The following is a 22,741-nucleotide window of genomic DNA, read 5'->3' on the forward strand; positions in this document are numbered from 1 at the left end:
ATAATAGGGATTGAGTATGGTTGTAAAATAAGGCCAAAGTTCCCATGTGTGGCAATGTGATCCTTTGTTTCACTTAACTATAATTCTGTTACAAGGAGAATTCCATGGGGGTGAGGAGGTAGAGGTGGAGAAGGAAACATTGAGTAAGGGACAGCAAAAGAAGAAATTTTTATAATACATCCATCAAATGATTGGGGGTTTTTTTGTCTGTTTTTGTGGGGTCAATTTTAAATAGATTTTATTCTCCAGGACAAGACTTGGATTTCCACTTGTTTACAATACTGATAAAGTACAATGTTGTTCACTTTTCTCCTTCTACACACATTGGAGTATTCAGAATGCTCAGATTTACAAAGTAGCTTAAATGTTACATTTAAACTGTTACTGCCTTGGCTACCAATTGGAGTCCTTCAATTTTAGGAAAGCTGTGTGGAATGCTCTTTCTTCTGGTATATTTAGTTGACTTCTTCAATAGTGGGTCCAGAAGGAGCACCTCCAGATGGGGCTGATCCAACCCCTGGGAACCTACCAGGCATTCTGGTATAGCTTAGTAATGATGGGGTTGCAGACTTTCTCCAATTTCTTTCTGCTAAAATTCTTCTCAGCAGCCTGGTTCTTATCCAGTCAGTTGATTATTTCATTGCATTTGTCAAAGATTGTCTGTTTGTCTTCATCACCAATTTTGCCTTACAGTTTTTCATTCTCTGCAGCAGCCTTCATGTCAAAAGTATAAGATTGAAGAGAATTCTTGGAAGACACTTTGTCTCTCTGCTTCTCATTCTCAGCCTTGTATTTCTCAGCCTCCTGGATCATATGCTCAATGTATTCTTTCTCAGATGACCTTTATCATTGGTGTTGGTGACCTTGTTCTCTTTACTTGTGCTCTTATCCACAGCAGAAAAACTGAGGATGGCATTTGCATCAATGTCAGATGTTACTTCAATCAGAAGAACACCCCTGGGTGCTGGGAGGATTTCTGTGAGTTCAAACTTGCCAAGCAGGATGTTATTCTTTGTGATTGCTCTCTCACCTTCATGAACTTGAATAAGCACACCAGACTGGTTGTCTGAATAGGTTGTAAATGTCTGTGTCTGCTTAGTGGGAATGGTAGTATTATGTTTGATCAGAACTAGCATAACTCCACCAGCATTTTCAATTCTGAGGGAGTGACATCCAACAGCAGCAAATTGTGCACATTCTCAGATTTATATCCAGATGAAATGGCAGCCTGGATAGCTGCATCATAGGCAACAGTCTCATCAAGATTGATACTCTTGTTGAGCACCTTTCCATTGAAGAAGACTTGCAGAAGCTTCCAGATTTGGGGGATGCAAGTGGAACCACTCATCAAGATAATGTCATGAATCAGTGATTGGTCTAGCTTGGCATCTCTTAAAGCTTTTTCTACAGGGTCCAGTGTGCCATGGAAGAGATCAGTATTCAGCTCTTTGAAACAGATCAGGTGATTGATGAATAGAAGTCAATACCTTCATAGAAGGAGTCAATCTCTTTTTAAATTTTTTTTTCTTTTGCAATTTGCAACACAATTTTATTGAAAATATTTGAGTACAATGTGAGATGAAATAACAGAAAACTCATTTTATGACAGTGACCTGATCAGCACAAGGACCACAAACAATACAATTCTTGGACATTAATAATAACTAATAAGGGGAAAATATGATAGAAATATTTACTGATTTATATAACAAAATTTTGGGGCATGTAACTTTGGTATGATCATGGTTCTCTAGTCATATTATTTGGAAAATGATGTAAGCTGGATCTACATGCATGTAGCAGAATTGAATGAAAATGAAAGGCTTGGATAGTTTAATTTACTATGGGCCAATCTAGATAGATGTACAGGAAAAAGAAAATCTAAAAACACCAGTATCCTCTCTTAAGCAAACTTTACAGACTATTCGAACTTTCATGTTCATCTTATTTTACTTGTATCCATGTGAACACAGTCATATTCAACATCATAAATTTATTTTAAAAATAGGAAAAATGTTAAATAAATGATAAAACAATAATTTCTCATCAGAGCAAGCTGGCTGTGTAGATTTCATCCTGTTTTGTGCTAGAGGATAAAATCAGTTCTGGACATTTTATTTCAATGGGTTTCAAGTATTCTGAACGGTAACTGTCCTATTACCACTGCACTCCAACAACACAAGAATAAATAACTCTACTTAGTCTTTTGGGATACCTTATATAAGTAGCCAAAGCAATGTATCTCACCCCCCCCATTTTTAACATATTAAAAGAAATCAAAAGTCAGAAAGTCAATGCTATCAAGCTATCTGTTCATGAATCTGTACATTTAAACTGTATTGCATAGTTTGCTTGTCAGATCCTTTTAGAATCTGGAAGCTATTTTGCTACATAGAAAGATGCAGTAAGACTGATGTCAATAACTAAAATGTCAAATAAATCATCCTTTTTTAGGTCTGTTAACCTGAGGTAAGATTCTTTCAATGTTGGAATAAAAAATTCTAAATAATGTTGTCATTAAAAATTAAAAAAAAAGATAACGAAGTTGGTTACTTTCAACTAAAAGATTGGAGAATGAGATTCCCTACCATTAAGGTTGGTATGCATAACTGTACATAACTTTTTTTTTTTTACTCTGAATTATATAGACTTATCATCTAGCCAATGTGGGTTAAGAAACAAGTCCAGATAATGTTCAGGATGTTTGCTGTGGGGAAGGAGAGTAGTGCTGTATTAACATCAAGTTTCTTTTGACTTCTTAATTAGAAAAAAAAATTACAGTCATTTTTTATGTAGAAATTATTAGTTTAATGAGTTCTGATCCTTTTGGGAAAATCAGTTAATATTTTAATGAAATATTTAATATTTATTTGCAAATACTTTTTCCTTTATTATTGCCTTCTAGATAAATGTTTTAACTTAGGGATGATTTAATGACTCAACAGATAGAGACTTTTAACTATTTTAGACTACAAATAACACAAGTATACCAAACACAAAAAAAGGAGAGCAGCATTATATAAACATAAATTTAATAGTACTGATGATTCTGAACATTATTCATGTCAAAGAGAAAAATTAAAAGACAGAATGGGTTTAGTGGATTTAGGCCCTAAATATTGCTTTAGTCAAGTGTGAACATACATGAATCTATATTTAATAATTTGAAAGTTAAATGACTTGGAAAACAATCATTGAAATGTACATTTTTCTTAGCTGCAAAAAAAAGAAAAGAAAAGCAAAAGTTGCAACTAGGTGCTACATAAAAGAATACTATAAGACAGAATGGAGTGTGCATTTTTAAAGAGTTAGGATTGTGCAATTTCCCTTTTCAATTTATAATTCCTAACAACTGTCAGAACCTGTCAGACCAGTTAATTCAGAGATGAGAGTCTGACACAGATTATATCTAGAAATGTCTAAATAATTCTAATGCCAGAAATAATATTGGAATTTTCCAAAATGGAATTATTTTTCAGAAAAAAATGAGCAGAAATTTACAGCAATATGACAGCCTACTTAGATGTGATAAATAAAACTACATTCATTTACAATACATTGTCCTTAACTGATTCATCTATAAAATTCCATTGGTAAATTGGTCAATGACCATCATTAAGCTGATCAAAACTTTGTTTAAACTAGGTAATGTCCAATAAATTAATTTGAACTGAAGGAGTCTATCTCAATATCGTCCTGAATACTGGAAGACTGTAAAAGAGGGTGCACTTTGCACATTCATAAGCTGTGAATCTACGGTAAAGAGCCCTCTTGTTTTCACTGATGTCCTTCTTGTGCTGTCACTTGAATTCAGCAATGAAATTGTTGACCATGAGATTGTCAAAATCTTACCCACCAAAGTGAGGGGAGGACTCACAGGGATTGGGAAGTTCTAGAGGCTCTTATCCCACCCTCACAGCATTTCATTGACTTTAGGACCTACCCCAAAGAGCTGAAGATTCCCTATGTGGGTGTCCCAAACTGTGGACTTGATCTCAAAGATGCCATCTTCAATGATAAAAATGGAGACATCAAAAGTACCATCTCCAAAGGTCAAAGATAAACACATATCTCTTAGCACCAACATGTTTGGTCCAAGCCATAAGCAATAGCAGTAGCAGTGGGCTCATTTATGGTTCGGAGCACATGGAGAGCTGCTATGGTTCCAGCATTTGTGGTGGCCTCATGTTGGGAATCATTGAAATAGGCTGGTGCTGTAACCATAACATTTGAGACAGTCTTTTCAAGGTAAGCTTCAGCAATTTCTTTCATCTTGGTCAAGACCATAGAAGATACTTCTTTTGGAAAGAAACTTTTGGTCTTTCCTTTGTACACCACTTGGACCTTAGGACTGCCTGTATTATTTACCACCATGAAAGGTCAGTGCTTCATGTCTGACTGTACAACTGCACCATCAAATCTGTGACCAATAAGATATTTGACATCAAAACCTGTGCTGGTGGGGTTCATTGCAACTTGATTCTTTGCAGCATCATCAGTTAAACATTCTGTGTTGGTGAAGGTGACATAGCTTGGGGTAGTCCTGTTTCCTTGCTCATTATCAATGATATCCATGTTCCCATGCTCAAAGACTCCTGCACAGGAATAAGTGCTGCCAAGATCGCTGCCAACAGTGGGTACCTTAAATATGTTTTCTGGGGAGTCAGGGGCTTGTGGGTGACCACTTTGGAGGAAGAAGGGTTGTTACTGCACTGAATAGAGCCAAAATTATTGTTTTTTAAAGCCAACCTGAACTAACTTTTAGGAGCTCCTATACAAAGGCAAAGTGAAATCCATCATGTGTTTTTCACACAATTAAGCCAGTTGAAAATGTCAAACCCTGCAGGCAGGACAAACTTTACTAATCATAACAACTTTGGACCCATGGTGATTTTTAGATTTAATTTGATTCATACACACAAACACACATACACACACACACTCACTCAATCACTCATACTGACCATTTTTGCTGTGAAAATAAACCAGTATAGTTTAGCTGTGATTTCTGCAATTCTAGTTGGCAAAACAAAAAAAAAGAAAGAGATTTAATCCTGGATTTTGCTGATCACGGATTAGTGAACTGCAGCTTTCATGAGTTTGGAAATGACAGTGTCTGTCAAATTTTTGTTGCAGATATCAATGGTGCACATTGTGACCTTTTTAGTATCAACAAGATTTTTTCACAGTTTTATTTTATTTTTTAAGGAGTTTTACAGAAGACTTTTTTCATCTGCTTCATAGAACAAAATGGCCTGGTTAAAATACCATGGCAACTTTACAGAGTAGTATGATGAAGGAAAGCAAAGCAAAGCAAACAGTATAAAATGTGGGTAATGATGTGAGTTGTGAAGCATAAAAAAGGAGACAGTTATGTAAGCTGAACACTGACGAAACTCTCAATAGACAAATTTAATTAAAGTCAAATACCCACAGAATTGGGGAAGGCATTTTTGTGCTTACATTTCAACTCACTCTCACTACAGCTGGAAACACACTAGAATTGTAGGATTCATTTTGAATCATAAATAAAAGAATTCATTTTATTTATTTCTTTTCATCAACTGAATGGAAAGGATTAGGCAAAACACTTAAGGGAGGGTCCAAATACTTAACTATGGAAGGACAAAGTATTCTTCTAAGGTAAGAATGCTTAATTCTGGGGGGCAGAGCCAAGATGGTGGAGAAAAAGCAGTGACTTGCTTGAACTTTCCCCCAAACCACTCTAAATACCTGTAAAAATGGCTTTAAACAAATTCTAGAACAACAGAATCCATGAAAGGACAGAGTGAAACAAGTTTCCAGCCCAAGACAACCTAGATGGTTGATTAGAAAGGTCTATCACATGAGGCTGAGAGAGAAACACAATTCAGAGTAGCCAGGCAGGCAAAACAAGTCTCAGTGATCCTGGAGCAGGCTTCAGAGGACTGAATAATGGGCAGCTGTGGTGGTTTCCAGACTTCTCACCCCACAAAAGCCAAAGACAATGCAGAAGGTTAGCAGGAAAAGTCTGTGACCACTGTGAGAGAGAAGCTTGGTTCCAGATCCAATCCTGGTGTAGCCCCTGGGTGGAGGTTGCTTCCAGAGCGTCTGGCCCACAGACTGAGGGGGAATCCATTGGCTAATGAGAGGTGGATAACAGGGATCTCTTTGCTGGTGCTGAGGAAGGATTCTCTTGCTTTGTCTGTGCTTGGATCTGGGACACATTTCAGGGTGGCAATCCTTTGCAAGCAGGAGTACTGGCATAGTAAGACTTGTGCCTTGGTGGAGAGGGAATCCTCCTTACAGTTCCAAGGCAGAAAAGGGTACTGGTGGTCACTCATAGACCAGAACACAGGTGAGGAAAGGAGTAAACACCTCTCCTTTGATCATACCACCTTGGAAGAACTGAAAACTTACAGGTCCCTAGAAGTGTCTTTTAAAACAGCTGCATAAAACCCCTGAAGTTGGGACAGTACATTTTCCACACTGGAAGCAGACCCCTACCTTAACAAAGAGTTTAAAACTCAAGTAATTGGCTGGGATCATGAGCAAACTGGGCAAAAAAAGGTCAGACCATAGAATCTTTCTTTGGTGACAAAGAAGAAAAAAACATACAACCAGAAGAAGACAATGAAGTCAAAGCTCCCACATTCAAAGCCTCCAAGAAAAATATGAATCAGTCCCAGGCCTTGGAAGAGCTCAAAAGTGATTTTGAGAAGCAAGTAAGAGAAGTAGAGGAAAAACTGGGAAGAGAAATGAAAGTGATGCAAGAAAATCATGAAAAACAAGTCAATGGCTTGCTAGAGGAGACCCAAAAAGGAACACTTTAAAAATAGTCTAACCCAAATGGCAAAGAAAAAAAAAAAGTCCAAAAAGCCAATGAGGAGAAGAATGCCTCAAAAAGCATAATTAGACAAATGGAAAAGGAATTCCAAAAGCTCACTGAAGAAAATACTTTCTTAAAAATTAGAATGGAGCAATTAGAAGCTAGTGACTTTATGAGAAATCAAGACATTGTAAAACAAAACCAAAAGAATGAAAAAATAGAAGACAATGTGAAATATCTCATTGGAAAAACAACTGATGTGGAAAATAGATCCAGGACAGATAACTTAAAAATTATTAAACTATCTGAAAGCCATGATCAAAAAAAGCAAAAAAAGAGTCTAGACATCATCTTTCAAGAAATTATCAAGGAAAACTGCCATGATATTTTAGAACCAGAGGGTAAAATAGAAATGGAAAGAATCCACCGATCACCTCCTGAAAGATATCCCCAAAGGAAAACTCCTAGGAATATTGTAGCCAAATTCTAGAGCTCCCAGGTCAAGGAGAAAAAATTGCAAGCAATCAGAAAGAAACAATTAAAGTACTGTGGAAACACAATCAGTATGACACAGGATTTAGTAACTTCTACTGTAAGGTACTGGAGGGCTTGGAATATGATATACCAGAGGGCAAAGGAGATAGGATTACAGCCAATAATAACCTACCCAGCAAAACTGAGTATAGTCCTTCAGGGGAAAATGGACATTCAGTGAAATAGAGGACTTTCAACTGTTCATGATGAAAAGACCAGAGCTGAATAGAAAATTTGACTTTCAAATAGAAGACTCAAGAGAAGCATGAAGAGGTAAACAGGAAAGAGAAATCATAAGAGACTTAGTAAAGTTGAACTGTTTACATTCCTACATGGAAACATGGTATTTGTAACTCATGAGACTTTTGTCAGTATTGGGGTAGTTGGATGGAAAAAAAATTATATGTATAGATTCATAGATAACAGGCACAGGGTTAGTTGAAGATGAATGTGTGATATCTGGAGAATAAAATTAAGAGGTGAGAAAGGATGCTGAGAGAAGGAGAAAGGGAGAGGTAGAATGGGACAAATTATCTCACATAAAATAGACAAGAAAAGGCTTTTACAGTGGAGGGGAAGTGGGGGAAGGTGAGAGGGAATGAGTGAATTTTATTCTCATCAGATTTGGCTTAAGGAGGGAAAACCATACTCACTCAAGTGGGTGTGGAAAGCTACCTTATCTACAGGAAAATAGGGGAAAAGTGGATAAGAGAGTGGGCAATGATTGGGGGGGTTATCAGAAGCAAACACTTCTGAGGAGGGACAGGGTCAAAAGAGAGAGTAGAATAAATGGGGGGCAGGATAGGATGAAGGGAAATATAATTAGTTTTCCACAGCATGATTACTATGGAAGTGTTTTGCATGACTACCCAAGTATAACTTGTATCGAGTTGCTTGCCTTCTCAATGAGGGTGGATGGGCAGGGAGGAAGGGTGAAAATCTGGAACCCAAAGTTCTAAAAACAAATGTTAAAAAATTTGTTTTCACATGCAACTGGGAAATAAGATATACAGGCAATGGGGCATGGAACTCTATCCTGCCCTATAGGAAAATAGAAGAGGAAGGAGATAAGAGAAGGGTGGGGGAAGTAGAAGGGAGGGCAGATTAGGGGAAAGAGTATTCAGAATGTACACTATCTTGGGGTTCAGGAGGAACAAGATGGGGAGAAAATTTGGAACTCTAAATCTTGTGGAAGTGAATGTTGAAAACTAAAAGTAAATAAATTAATGAATCTTAAAAAAAAAAAAGAATAAACAACAACCTGGAAAGACTTACATGAATTGATGCATAGTGAAGTGAGCAGAACCAGGAGAAGATTATACACAACAACAGCAACATTGTGATGCAGTGCAATGACCACTTTGATAGACTTAGCTCTTCTCAGCAATGCAATGATCTAAAACATTTCCAAGATTAAAGATGGAAAATGCTATCCACATCCAGAGAAAGAACTATGGAGTCTGAATACAGATCAAAGCATACTATTTTCTCTTTTTTTTTTCTTTCTTGTGGTTTTCCTTTTGGTTCTTATTTTTCTTTACAATATGCCTAATATGGAAATATGTTTATTATGATTGTACATGTATAGCCTATATCAGGTTACATGCTGTTTTGATGAGAGGGGAGATAAAGGAAGACAAGAAAATTTAGAACTCAAAATCTTATAAAAGTGAATGTTGAAAACTAAAAATAAATACATAAATAAAAGTTTAAAAAAGGATTATGACAAATATTTAAAAAATCATATTGAAAGGCATGTAAATTGATAGTGTGAATCAAACTTCTTTAATTCCCTACTTATGAACAATATTTTGAACATAATTTTCATTGACTTCTCCCTAGCTTACCTGTGCATTGAAGTTTTAATATATTTGATGATTAAATTTGGAGGCATGAATCTTATCCAGATCTTTACAGAATGTTCTTCTCTTCAAAAGATGCTAATGGTCAAGATTTGTTTATCTTCATTTTGGTTTTTTCAAAATGGTCATCATTAGCATTGCAAAAGAAAAATGGACTTCAGAGGAGTGGGGTTCAAATTCTGTGTCTGCAATTCACTACCTGGGTAACCTTCAACAAGCTATTTAACTACCCTGGGCCTCAATTTCTTAGTGTTTTAATGAAGAGTTTTAAGTAGATGAATTCTAGAACATTTTTTCAGCTCTGATCATTAACCATAAGATGATCATATTCCTAGAAATGCCCCCAAAAGTCTCATAATAAAACTAAATCCTTAATTTTTTCTACTTACCTTTCTAAGGAGAATGTATGACACAGTCTTGGAACCCCTAAATCCCTTCAGGACTAAGCTCAGATTCCACATTCTTCCACATCAAATTCTGTAAAACCAATCCTGATTGTTCCATTTGTTAGTACCTCCTCCTATCATTCTATCATATATGTGTGTGTGTGTGTATACATACACATTTTATTTATGTACCTATAAGATATATACATATAGACATATATATGTGTATATACATATACAAAACACATTTTATTTATGTACCTATTATATATACATACATATACACACATATGCATACATATGCATATATTATATATATAATATATTATATATTATATATTATATGTTATATATATATATACACACACACACACACACATATATATAATCTGTTTAACAGCAGGGCCTACCTCATTTTTGTATTTCTATCCCTAGCATATAGTCCAGCGCCTGATACATGTTGTTTTTGTTGTTGCTATTGGTAAGTCATTTCAGTCATATCTAACACTTTATGACTGTATTTGGGGTTTCCTGGCAAAGATACTGGAGTCATTTCCCATTTCCTTCTCCAATGGATAAAGTAGATCCATTTTGTCCAGGCAATCAGTGATTTGCCCACGATCATACAGCTAGGAAGTGTCTGAGGCTGGATTGGAACACAGGTCATCCAGGCTCCAATCCCAGTGTACTATCCATTAAGAAACCAGTTGCTTCCACTTGACACATTGTAAGTGTTTAATAAATGCTTGTTAGTTGACAGATTAATCTTTCATTTAGCTACAACTTCTTTTGTAAATTATGGTTTATTTTATATGGAAAATGTTTTGTTCACTATGATTCTCTCCCTGTAGTCATATGTTTGCTTGCTACTAATTTGACAAGGATCTCAAATTGAGATTATCAAAAATAAATGTTTATTGACAATTAAAAAACTTTATTGTTCTTGACATCTTTTATGACTTTCCTCCTACTTTGCCACTAACATGGCAAAAATACAAGGGAGTCTGACTGATCTAAGGGTCATTTTGTTCATAGGTTACCATGGCCAAAGGAGATAGACTATTAGTGCTTAAATTAGCTGTGCTTTGCTAGGCTGGATCTTTGAACAATAGATACAGATTGTCACCTGGATGATACTGGAGCCCTTCTATTGTAGTGGAAGCTGACAGAGTTTATGCAGTGATGCCTTATCCTGGAATAATGCAGAGCCAGTTTCCTGTAACAATAATATATTATAGTAGGAAAATCAAATTAGGAAATTATCACAGTATCATCCTTCCATCAAACCCAGCTTCTCAATTTCTGTCAATAGTGCCAACATTCAGGGGGCAGGTAGGCGGCACAGTGAATAGAGCACCAGCCCTGAAGTCAGGAGAATCTGAGTTCAAATCTGGTCTCAGACCAAACACTTGACCTTACTAGCTGTGTGGCCCTGGGCACCTCACTTAACCCCAATTGCCTACAAAAAAATAGTGCCGACATTCTTTTTGTAACCCATCTTTGTTTTCTTCATGTGATAGGATCACTACTCTGCTAACAACAACAATAATAACAATAATAATAAACACTAACATTTATATAGTCCCTATAATGTGCCAGGCACTGTTATGAAGATTACAAATATTGCCTTATTTGATCCTTACAATAACTCTGGGAGCTAGGTGCTATTACTATCCTCATTTTACAGGTGAGGAAACTCAGGAAAACAGAGGCAAATTGAGTTGTTCAGGGTCACACAGCTAGTAAGCATTTGAGGGTCGATTCTATCTCATGTCTTCTAGACTCCAAGTAAACTTTCTATTTACTGTTTAACCAGCTATTTGATTCCCACTTTCACTCTCCTAAAGCCCCTCTACACTTCAACATGATTTAAGTGAGTCTGTGGAGCTTGACTGACCCAAGCGGTTAAGGCTCGAGCTATACTTCCCTCAATTACAGCTTCCTGGGGGCTTCAGGGCATAAAAAAGTCCAGGCATATAGTTGAATGACATTCAAAGGTTAGAAATGTCCCAAGAATCTCATGTCACCACATCTTGACTTGCTGACCAGATATATTTCCCCACATCTACACAAACTAAGTGCTGGAGTATTCTTATTGAATATCCTTTCCATGAAATGGCAACAATTCTCTTTTTAAAATAACTGCTGATTGACCAACCCATGCTTCATTTTGTTACAACGCCATACTTAAGCTAATAGAGTTAATATTGCCTATTATACTTTGCTATCCAGTGAGCTTCCAATTCTTGTCACTTCCTTCTTTCCTAAATATCTTGAATATATCAATTTTTTCCCTTCATTACAATGGTGGTCAATGCTACTTTACCCATACTATTATTGCTACCTTTCTCAATCTTATCAAAGTCCTATACCTGCTTCAGAACTAATTTAAAGTCTTAACTTCTCCATTAATAGTACAACTTAGCCTGTTAATTTTGCCATAAACCTGAAGCCTTGAATACATAATTTAGAGATGATTTCTTACTGTTTCTTTTTATCCATGTAAATGACCAGAATAAATTTCTCAAGGTCATGGATCTTGAATTCTACTTTGGTAGAACTGTCTAGCATAACTCTAGAGGTAAATAGTAACTTAAAAAAAATCTTGTTATCTTAATTTGTTAACTTAGTAGTACTGTTTGGATAACCCAGGAGAAAAAAAAATACCTTCCTTTACCTAAGAGAATTTTTTGGGCCTCTAGAATTTGTTTTGTGTGTTTTCCAATGTTTTTGTCTTGGGTTTGGGATGTGGTATAAGCTGCTGTTGTTATGGTCTAGCTTTTCAAGTTTAAAAATACAAATCTCCTACACTGTAGCATGGGAAAAGAAATCAATAATGACTTTATTAAATTGCAAGGGTATGTGTCAGGTACTGGATATTGAACTGTTTAAACAATGTGTTACAAGCTCTGTTTACATACGTTCAAGAATAAGCTCAGGGCTAGATTGATAAATGTAAAATTTAAAGGATACTCATATGTTTGAGTATAAGCAATTACTTATTTTGGAGAAAATGTTACATAGTACATTTAATTCTAAGATCCCTTTGGCTGGCATGTTAATTGATCATTTTTTTTCAATTGTGAAAGTGACTAACTCATTCTTGGCTTCCACTAAGGAGTCTAGGATCATAGAATCAGAGACCTAGAATTGGAAAGGACCATAAAGTCCATCAAAACTAATCCACTTATAAAGATGAGAGAAATGAGACAAAACAAAACAAAACAAAAGTTCATGGCAAAATTGGAACCCGGAGTCCAAGTGTATTGTCTTATCCACCATGCCAAGTTGCTTTGTTCAATCTTGAACTAGGTTGACTAAAAAGTTTTCCTGAATGCAAATCCCATCGTATTGCCTTTTTTTCATTTTTGAAGTTATTTTACCTCACTACTGAATTAATTGATTAACCTACACCCTCACATACACCTGAGAGGGGGAGATCGAATTCATTGATATATGGTAAACAATAATTTGTAGTGGTCATATATAGATCAAGAACCCACAGAGATGTTTTGACCTCTCCTCTCCAATAATCTCAAGACTATTCTAACCTCTTCAGTTATGGAAGATTTGAATAAGATTATATAAGTTCCCATCTAGCCATTCCATATCTAAAACTATGTTATAAAACAGCAATCATCAAAACTACTTGGTACTGGCTAAGAAATAGAGTGGTGGATTAGTGGAATATATTAGGTACACAAAACACAGTAGTCAATATTATAGTAATATACTGTTTGATAAACCCAAATACTCCAGCTTCTGGGAAAAGAACTCACTATTTGACCAAAAAAAAAAAGATTTTTTGGTGTGCATGAATTACTTTTTTGTGTAAGAAAGAAGTGCCTTGTCTGGAGGATATTTCAAGATTTTATGAAAGTTTTGGTTGTTAATCCTACTATGGGGTGTGGGTGAGTGGGTAAAGTGCTTGAAACAATCAGTGCCATTTGATTAAAGGGATATAACATTTTAGATATAAATTTCTAGGTTGATTTTCTATTTATGACAGATTTTTGAATAGCCAGAAAACATATTTTCATTATTGATTTTTTTCTTACATTTAATAGTCAAAAGCCTATGAGCCTCAGAGAAATATTATTCATTGTCTTTGTATCTTTTCTAACAAGGATTGATATGTTATAGTTAACTTAAGAAAACTTCTTGCTATGCTAAATAGGATGGATAATCTTGACATTTCTTATGGATGACAGGAGGCTCAGGTAAAATGAAATAAATACTTTGACTAACTGTAAAATTAATATATGAAATGATAAAGCCATAAATTCACATTGTAAATGGTATACTTCCTCTGTGTAGACATGTTTAGGTAAGATAATCATCATTTTTTATTCATCATTTCCAAAGTGGAGGTAGGAAGTCAGGTGGAACTAAGTGGCCTCAAAGGCCTGGTTAGATCTAAATCAGTAATTGTATCATTTTATGATCTAAAGGATCATACTCACTTCTATTTAGCTGCTGAAGCTCCTATAGCTGTGATCATCCATCTAGTGAAGAGGGACAAAAAGGCACTGTAAGATTTCTTGGGAAGAGACTGTTGCCTTGCACTCATATTCAAATTCTATTAAACTAACCTTGTTCTAATTTCTGGGAATTCTTTTTTTGTGTGTGTACATTGTAGAGTCTAATTCTTTCTACCTTATTGATTTCTCCAGAAATTCCTTCCTGACTTTGTTTCCACTTGTCATCTGAATATCATGTTTCTTTCCCATGGGTTGTGATCATTCATAAGCCAACATGTGACAAAGACTCAGCTATCAGCTGATTCATGAAGTTTGAAAATCAGTTAATGCATGAACATAACAGAGTATTATTGTGCCATAACAAAAAAGATAGGAAGAATTCAGAAAAAGTATAGGAATACCTACATGAATAGATGCAGATTGAAGTAAGCAGAACCAGAAAACCAACATAAAAAATTCCCACAGCAACATAAGTGGAAAGAACATCACAAATATTGAATTCTTAGCAATTACCATGATTAGGCTTGGCTTCACATGCTTTATGATTTTTTTTTGCAGAAATGAGGGACTATGAGTCTGGAACATTGCATATAATTGAAGACTTGGTTGATGTTTAATTTTTACTAATTTCTTTTTTCTTCATTAGGTAGGGAAGGGAAAAGAAGGTATATGGAAATGAAGGCATGATAAAAACAATTTAAAAATAAATATCCAAGCTCTTTAATGTCTTAGGGTATGAATTTTCTGAATGTCATAAGGAAATATGTTTCAATTGATTTTCCCCATGTATTTCCTGACAATTATATAATTGAACTTTTGAAAACATGTTTTAGCCTATAATATAAGAAATAATGAAGTGGTAGAACAATAAAATTCAGCAAATAAATAGGTTAAAATGTGACTGTTAATTTAATTTTCTTTAAAATCATATTATTTTTAAAAAATCTAGATTATTTAAGAATATTAGAAAGGAAGATAACATTTTATTAATACAGGGAACAAAGACATACCTTGAACACTGGGGGAAACAATTGAAGTAAAAAGATTGTTACACAAAAGAAATAATTATCATTTCTCTCCTCACACAGTATTCTTTTTTTTCCTTTCTGATTTTGGAATAATTATTATTAATAATTATTAGAGGTATATTTAGAAAAAAGAAAAAGAAAAGTACCTGCTCCTGTGTATTTGAATGCAAGAGAATATCCCTCTTGCATTTCTTCTGTTCATGTTCTTGATTAGAAACTTCAGCTCTATATGTGGCTAGTGTGTCCACTTATGGAATTATTCTTCCTATTACTCGTGTAAATCTCAAGATATTGAAAAGGTCCAGAAAATATATTTAAGGAAAAATGGAAAAAAAAATTTTTGGAAGATTTATTTTGCCTTTTCTTTAAAACAAAATAAGTAAAACACGGGAGACTGATTTTAAAAAGAGATGGAAACCTAGCTTTAACATCCAGCAACAGAAGTGTTTTGTGTTTTTATTGCATTGTTGATTCAAAAAATTCACATATCTTTAGGAACATAATTCTAGTATCAAATGTTATCATATCATATATAGAGATAAGTGATTATAAGATTGTCATTGAAACCAAAGCCTAACCAAACTGCTGCTAAATCTCCTTTTGAAGTTTAAGATAAAATGAACAAGAATGGTTTATATCAGATCAGAATCAAGAAGTCATATTTCTCCTACTTCCTCTCTTCTGCCTCCGTATCTAATAAATCTCATTGTTACATGAGAAGGGATATCCATTACCTTTATTTCAAAAAGGGCTGATTTTGTAGTTTAATTACAATAGACTGGAAAAGAAAAATATTACTGGGTATCTTTTAGGAAATTGATATCAAAAACAAAAAAAAAATATGGATATAAATATCATGGAATCAGAGTCATGATTACACAGGACCTTGCAGCTTCTACACTAAAAGATTCATAGGGCATGGGATATGATATTCCACAAGGCAAAAGAACTTGGATTAGAACCAAGGATCAACTACCCAATGAAAATGAGCATAATTTTTAAGGGAAGGAGATTGATATTCAACAAAATAAGTGACTTTCAAACCTTCCTGATGAAAAGACCAGAGTTCAACAGAAAAGATGATCTTTAAATTCAAGACTCAAGAGAGATAAATAAGGTAAACAGGACAGAAAAAAAACTATTAATAAGGACAAGCTGTTTATATCTCTACAAGGGAAGATGACACATAACTTTTTAGAACTGTATTATTATTACACCACTCTAAAGGAGGGTACATAGAGGGAGTGCGTATAAGTTGACTTTGATGTAATGATAAAAAAAAATCTAATCAAGTGGGTTAAATGGATCTAAGTAAATGGATTAATCTGATCTAAGAAAATGTATTGAGAGAAAAGGAAAGGAGGAGGCAGACCAAGTGTAAATTTTGTTAGAGGATAAGGCACAAAAATCTACTACAGTAGAGGGAAGGAAGGGAGGGAGATAAGTATTGTTTGAACCTTACTCTCATCAGATTTGGCTTAAGGAGAGAATAACATAATCACTTAGATATAGAAATCTAATTTGCCCTATAGGCAGTAGGAGGGAAAAAGGGAAAGAAAAGGGAGGGGAATTAGAAGGGAGGGAAGAAGTAGTAAGGGTAAAGGGCAAGAAAAGGGATGGGCTAATAGAAGGGAGGTGGGACTGAGAGAGGAGGTGGTCAAAAGCAAGACACTAGTGAGGAGGGAAAGGAAGAAAGGAGAAAGAAAAGCATAAACAGAAGGGAAAGGATGGAGAGAAAGACACAGAGAGTAATCATAACTGTGAAAGTGAATGGAATAAACTCTCCTATAAAACAGAAGTGGATAGCAGAATGGATTAAAAATCATAATCCTACAATATGTTGTTTACAGGAAACACATTTGAAACACAGGGACACACACAGGGTAAAGGTAAAAGTCTGGAGCAGAATGTATTATCCTTCAGTTGAAGTAAAAAAAAAAAAAAAGCTGGGGTAGCAATCCTGATCTCAGACAAAGCAAAAGCAAAAATTGATCTTATCAAAAGAGATAAGGAAGGAAACTACGTTCTGCTAAAAGCACCATTTACAATGAAGTATTATAATTACTAAACATATATGCACCAAATGGCATAGCATCCATATTCTTAGAGGAGAAGTTCAGGGAGTTACAGGAAGAAGTAGACAACAAAACTATACTATTAGGGTACCTTAAACTGCCCCCCCCCAAACTAGATGAATCTAACCACAAAATGAACAACAGATAAGTTAAGGAGGTGAATAGAATATTAGAGAAGTTAGGTATGGTAGACCTCTGGAGAAAATTGAATGGGGATAGAAAGGAATATATTTTTTTCTCAGTGGTACATGGCACATACACAAAAATTGACCATGTACTAGGGCATAAAACCTCACAATCCAATGAAGAAAGGCAGAAATATTAAATGCATCCTTTTCAGATCATGATGCAATGAAAAATGATATGTAATAAAGGGCCATGGAAAGATAGACTAAAAAATAATTGGAAACTAAATAATCTAATCCTAAAAAAAGATTGGGTTAAACAACAAATCATAGGAGCAATTAATAACTTCATTCAAGAGAATCACAATAATGAGAACATATCAAAACTTATGGGATGCAGTGAAAGCAGTTCTTAGGGGAAGTTTTATACTTCTAAATGCTTATGTGAATAAAATAGAAAAAGAGAAAATCAATGAATTGGGCATACAACAAAAAAAAACTAGAAAAAGAACAAATTAAAAATCTTCAATTAAAAGCCAAATTAGAAATATTGAAAACAAAAGGAGAAATTAAGAAAATTGAAATTAAGAAAACTATAGAACTAATAAATAAAACTAAGAGCTGGTTTTATGAAAAAAAATGAAATAGATAAACCTTTGGTTGATTTTGTTAAAAAAAAAAGAAGAAAACAAAATTGCCAGTATCAAAAATGAAAAGATGAGTCCACCAACAAAGAATAGGAAATTAAAACAATAATTGAGAACTATTTTGCCCAATTCTATGTTAATAATTTTGACAATCTTAGTGAAATGGATATTTACAAAAATATAAATTGCCCAGATTGACAGAAGAGTAAGTAAAATACTTAAATAACCCCATCTCAGAAAAAGAAATTGAATAAACCATTGATAAACTCCTCAGGAAAAAATCTCCAGGGTCAGATAGGTTTACAAGCAAATTCTATCAAACATTGAAAGAACAATTAATTCCAATACTATATAGACTATTTGGGAAAATAGGTGAAGAAGGAGCCTTACCAAATTATTTTTATGATACAGATATGGTGCTGATACCTAACCTGGGATGAGTCAAAACAGAAAGAAAATTATAGACCAATTCCCCTAATGAATATAGATGCAAACATTTTAAATAAAATATTAGCAAATAGATTACAGAAACTTATCACAAGAATAATGTACTATGACCAGGTAGGATTTATAACAGGAATGCAGGGCTGATTCAATATTAGGAAAACTATCAGTGTAATTGATCATATCAACACCAAAACTAACAGAAACCACATGATCATCTCAATAGATGCAGAAAAAACTTTTGACAAACTACAACACCCATTCCTATTTAAAACACTAGAGAGCATAGGAATAAATGGAGTCTTCCTTAAAGTAATAAATAGCATCTACCTAAAACCTTCAACAAGCATCTTATGTAATGAGCACAAACTAGAAGCATTTTCAATAAGATCAGGGGTGAAACAATGATGTCCATCATCACTGCTGATGTTAAATATCACAGTGCAAATGTTAGCTTTAGAAATAAGAGAAGAAAAAGAAATTGAAAGTATTAGAATAGGCAAAAAATAAAAAACAAAGCTATCACTCTTTGCAGATGATGTGATGATATACTTAGAAAATCCTAGAGAATCAAGTAAAAAACTATTTGAAATAATAAACAACTTTAACAAAGTGGCAGGCTATAAAACAAACCCACACAAATCATTGATGAATTTCTATATATTACCAAAAAAGCCCAACAGCAAGAGATAGAAAGAAAAATTCCATTTAAACTTACTGTAGACATTATAAAATATTTAGGAGTCTACCCACCAAAATAAACCCAGGAACTATATGAGCACTATTACAAAACATTTTGCACATAAATGAAGTTAGATCTAAATAATTGGAAAAACATTAGTTGCTCATGGGTAGGCTGAGCTAATATAAGAAAAATAACAATTCTATGTAAGCTAATTTTCTTATTCAGTGTCATACCAATTAAACTACCAGAAATTATTTTATAGAGCTAGAAAAAACAATAAGAAGTTCATTTGGAATAACAAAAGGTCCAGAATATCAAGGGAACTAATGAAAAGAAATGCAGAGGAAGGTGGCCTAGCCATTCCAGGTCTGAAATTGTATTATAAAGCAGCAATCATCAAAACTACTTAGTACTGGGTAAGAAATAGAGTGGTGGATCAGTGGAATAGGTTAGGTATACAAGACACAATAGTCAATGACTATAGTAATCTACTATTTGATAAACCCAAGAACCCCAGCTTCTGGGATAAGAATTCACTATTTGACAAAAACTATTGGGAAAACTGGAAAAGAGTGTTGCAGAAATAAGGTGTAGTCCAACATCTCACACCACATATCAAAATTAAGTCAAAATGGGTTCATGATTTAGATATAAAGGCTGATGCTGTAAGCAAACTGGGAGAGCAAGGAATAGTTTACCTATCAGATTTATGGAATACAGAAGGATTCATGACCAAACAGGAGATAGAGAACATTACAAAATGTGAAATGGATAACTTTGATTATATTAAATTGAAAAATGTTTGCACAAACAAAGCCAATGCAACCAAGATTAGAAGGAAAGTAGAAAATTGGGAAAGAATGTTTACAACCAGTTTCTCTGATAAGGGCCTCATTTCTAAAATATATAGAGAATTAAGTCAAATTTATAAGAATACAAGTCATTCCCCAATTGATTAATGGTCAAAAGATATGAGTAAGCTGTTTTCAGATGAAGAAATTAACACCATCTATAGTCATATGAAAAAATGCTCTAAATCAGTATTGATTAGAGAAATGAAAATCAAAACTACTCTGAAGTACCACATCACACCTATCAGATTGGCCAACATGACAAAACAGGAAAATGATAAATGTTGGAGAAGATGTGGGAAAATTTGAAAAACAGTGCATTGTTTTTGGAGTTGTGAAATAATTCAACCATTTTGGAAAGCAATTTGGAACAATGCCCAAAGCACTATAAAAATGTGCATACACTTTGGCCCAGCAATAGCCCTTCTAGGGCTATATCCCAGAGAGATCATACAAATGGGAAAAGGACCCACATTTATAAAAATATTTATAGCAACTCTTTTTGTGGTGGCAAAGAATTGGGAATTGAGAGGATGCCCATCGATTGGGGAATGGCTGAACAAGTTGTGGTATATAAATGTAATGGAATAGTATTGTGCTGTAAGAAATGATGACTTCAGAGAAACCTGGAAAGGTTTGTATGGATTGATGCTGAGTGAAGTGAGCAGAAGAAGAAGAACATTGTACATAATAACAGCCATGTTGTGCTAAGACTAAATTTGATAGACTTAGCCCTTCTCAGCAATGCAAAAATCTGAGACATTTTCAAAGATCTCATAATAGGAAATGCTATCCACATCCAAAGAAAGAACTATGGAGTTTGAATGCAGATACAAGCATACCATTAGCTATTTTTTCCTCTGTTTTGTTTTGTTTTCTCTCTCTTATGGTTCCTCCTATTGGTTCTAATTCTTCCTTGCAACATGACTAATGTGAAAATCTGTTTAATAGGAATGTATATGTATAGCCTATATCAGATTGTTCACCATCTTGTGGAGGGAAGCAGGGAAGGTGTGGGAAAAAAAATTTAAAACTCAAAAGTTTATGGAAGTGATTGTTGATAAATCAAAAGAAATTAATAAAAGAAAAAAAAACTTTCTTGATAAGTGGTGGGATCAGGCCAGTGAGTAGACCCTGTACGTTTATCTTAGGTAAGATGGGGAGACCAAGTCTTAAAAAAAATGTTATTGAAATGTTTAGCTGTAGGAGTAAAATGATTACATCTTAATGCATGGATGAATTTACTCATATTTTTTATAAATAGAAAACTGACCTGTATTCTCTCCAGTATCTATCTCTATGTTTTTATCAAATAAAATTCTAAAACTTTTGTGATTCCAACTCTTTTATTGCTTGAAAGAACTATCTAAGATGACAAAAATGTAAAACATAAGTGTATGCCCCTCTTCCCAGTGTCTAAGATGGATATTAAGTATTCATTTTAATAACTATACCCTAACTCTCTTTTCTACCTTTCAAGAGATTCTATGTTTGTATACTAACTCGTTCTGCATTTACTGCTGAAAGCTTGTCTTCTCTTAACCTGATTATATGGAAAGCACTAGAAGCAGCACGGGATAGTTGGGGAAAGTAGAACTAAAAAATGTGAGCTGGACTAATGTTAATTTAGCTGGGCAAAATAAGTTTTACAGGATTCATGATTTCTAAAAACAATTTGCTATTCTCATATAAATGCAAGATGGAGAGACTAAAATCCAGCTTCTTCAATGTTTGCAATTAAAAGAATAACGTGCAAAACTCTACATTATGCTAATATATAACACTTCAGTGATTTCTGTTTCCAAAATAATTTCTTTTTTTTTTCTACCAAAAGGTACAAACACAATCTTTGGGTATAATTAAAAAAAAAAAGTCAGTGCCCATCTGAATCCAATCATCTCTCGTCTCTGTCTCTCATTGTCTCTGTTACTCTCTGCCCATGTCTCTCTGTCTTTCCCTCTTAAACATACTTTTTCTATTTAGATCTGATCACATTATTATTTTCCTTTTTTTCCTCCCAACTTTTCAGTGGTTTTCATTTATCCTGACAAAATTATTCAGGTATCCTAAGTACAGTACCCTGTTTCAATTCCATCACTGTATGGCAGATTAGATTGATGATCCTACTAGACTTAATCCTTTAAGTCTGTCACTTCGAGATACTCAGGATGATTAGACATTATTTTTTTCCATTGTTATTGTTATTGGAGTAAGAGCAATAACACAAACCATATTAGTCTAGAGGAAAGCAGAGGAAAACAATCACATGAGAACACTAGAACATTAATAGGAGTAGAATATGTTTGAGGAAATTGTTTCTCAATTTTCTTTTGTAGAGATATTTCAGAATCTGGCATTCTTATGTGACAAAGAAATAATCAAGTTTTTCCATCAGTAACCTTGAGAGCTTTCTTAAATTGTCACAACTGTAGTAAATAAATGCATAGTGGCTATTTGATTCCAGGAGAGGTAAGGTGACTTAGTGAATAGAAGGCAGGTATAAAAGTTAGGAAGTTCTGGATTCAAGTGTTCCCTCTTACATACAATAGTATTTTGACTAAAGACACATCTCAGAGCTCAAGAAAATTCTTTAAGATTTTTTTTAATGAATTACAAATCTGTATTTGTTGATGGAATTTCCACATTGAGAATTCTCTATATCAATGCAATCACTGATAGGACAAAGAACAAATAAAAGATTCTTATACCATAATATTCATAATATTGCCAGAATGGTTAAAGGAATAAAGGAAGACTATCTATATCTATCTATATCTATATCTATATCTATATCTATATCTATATCTATATCTAT

General features: G+C 34.2%; 1 pseudogene; it reads right to left on the reverse strand.

Moving 5' to 3' along the window:
- Nucleotides 1-525: 525 nt before the first annotated feature.
- LOC114023827 overlaps nucleotides 526-22,741 on the reverse strand; it is a 163,119-nt pseudogene continuing 140,903 nt past the window's right edge.

Source organism: Vombatus ursinus, unplaced genomic scaffold (genome assembly GCF_900497805.2).
Source record: "Vombatus ursinus unplaced genomic scaffold, bare-nosed wombat genome assembly UNPS02014818.1, whole genome shotgun sequence".
Lineage (NCBI taxonomy): Eukaryota > Metazoa > Chordata > Mammalia > Diprotodontia > Vombatidae > Vombatus > Vombatus ursinus.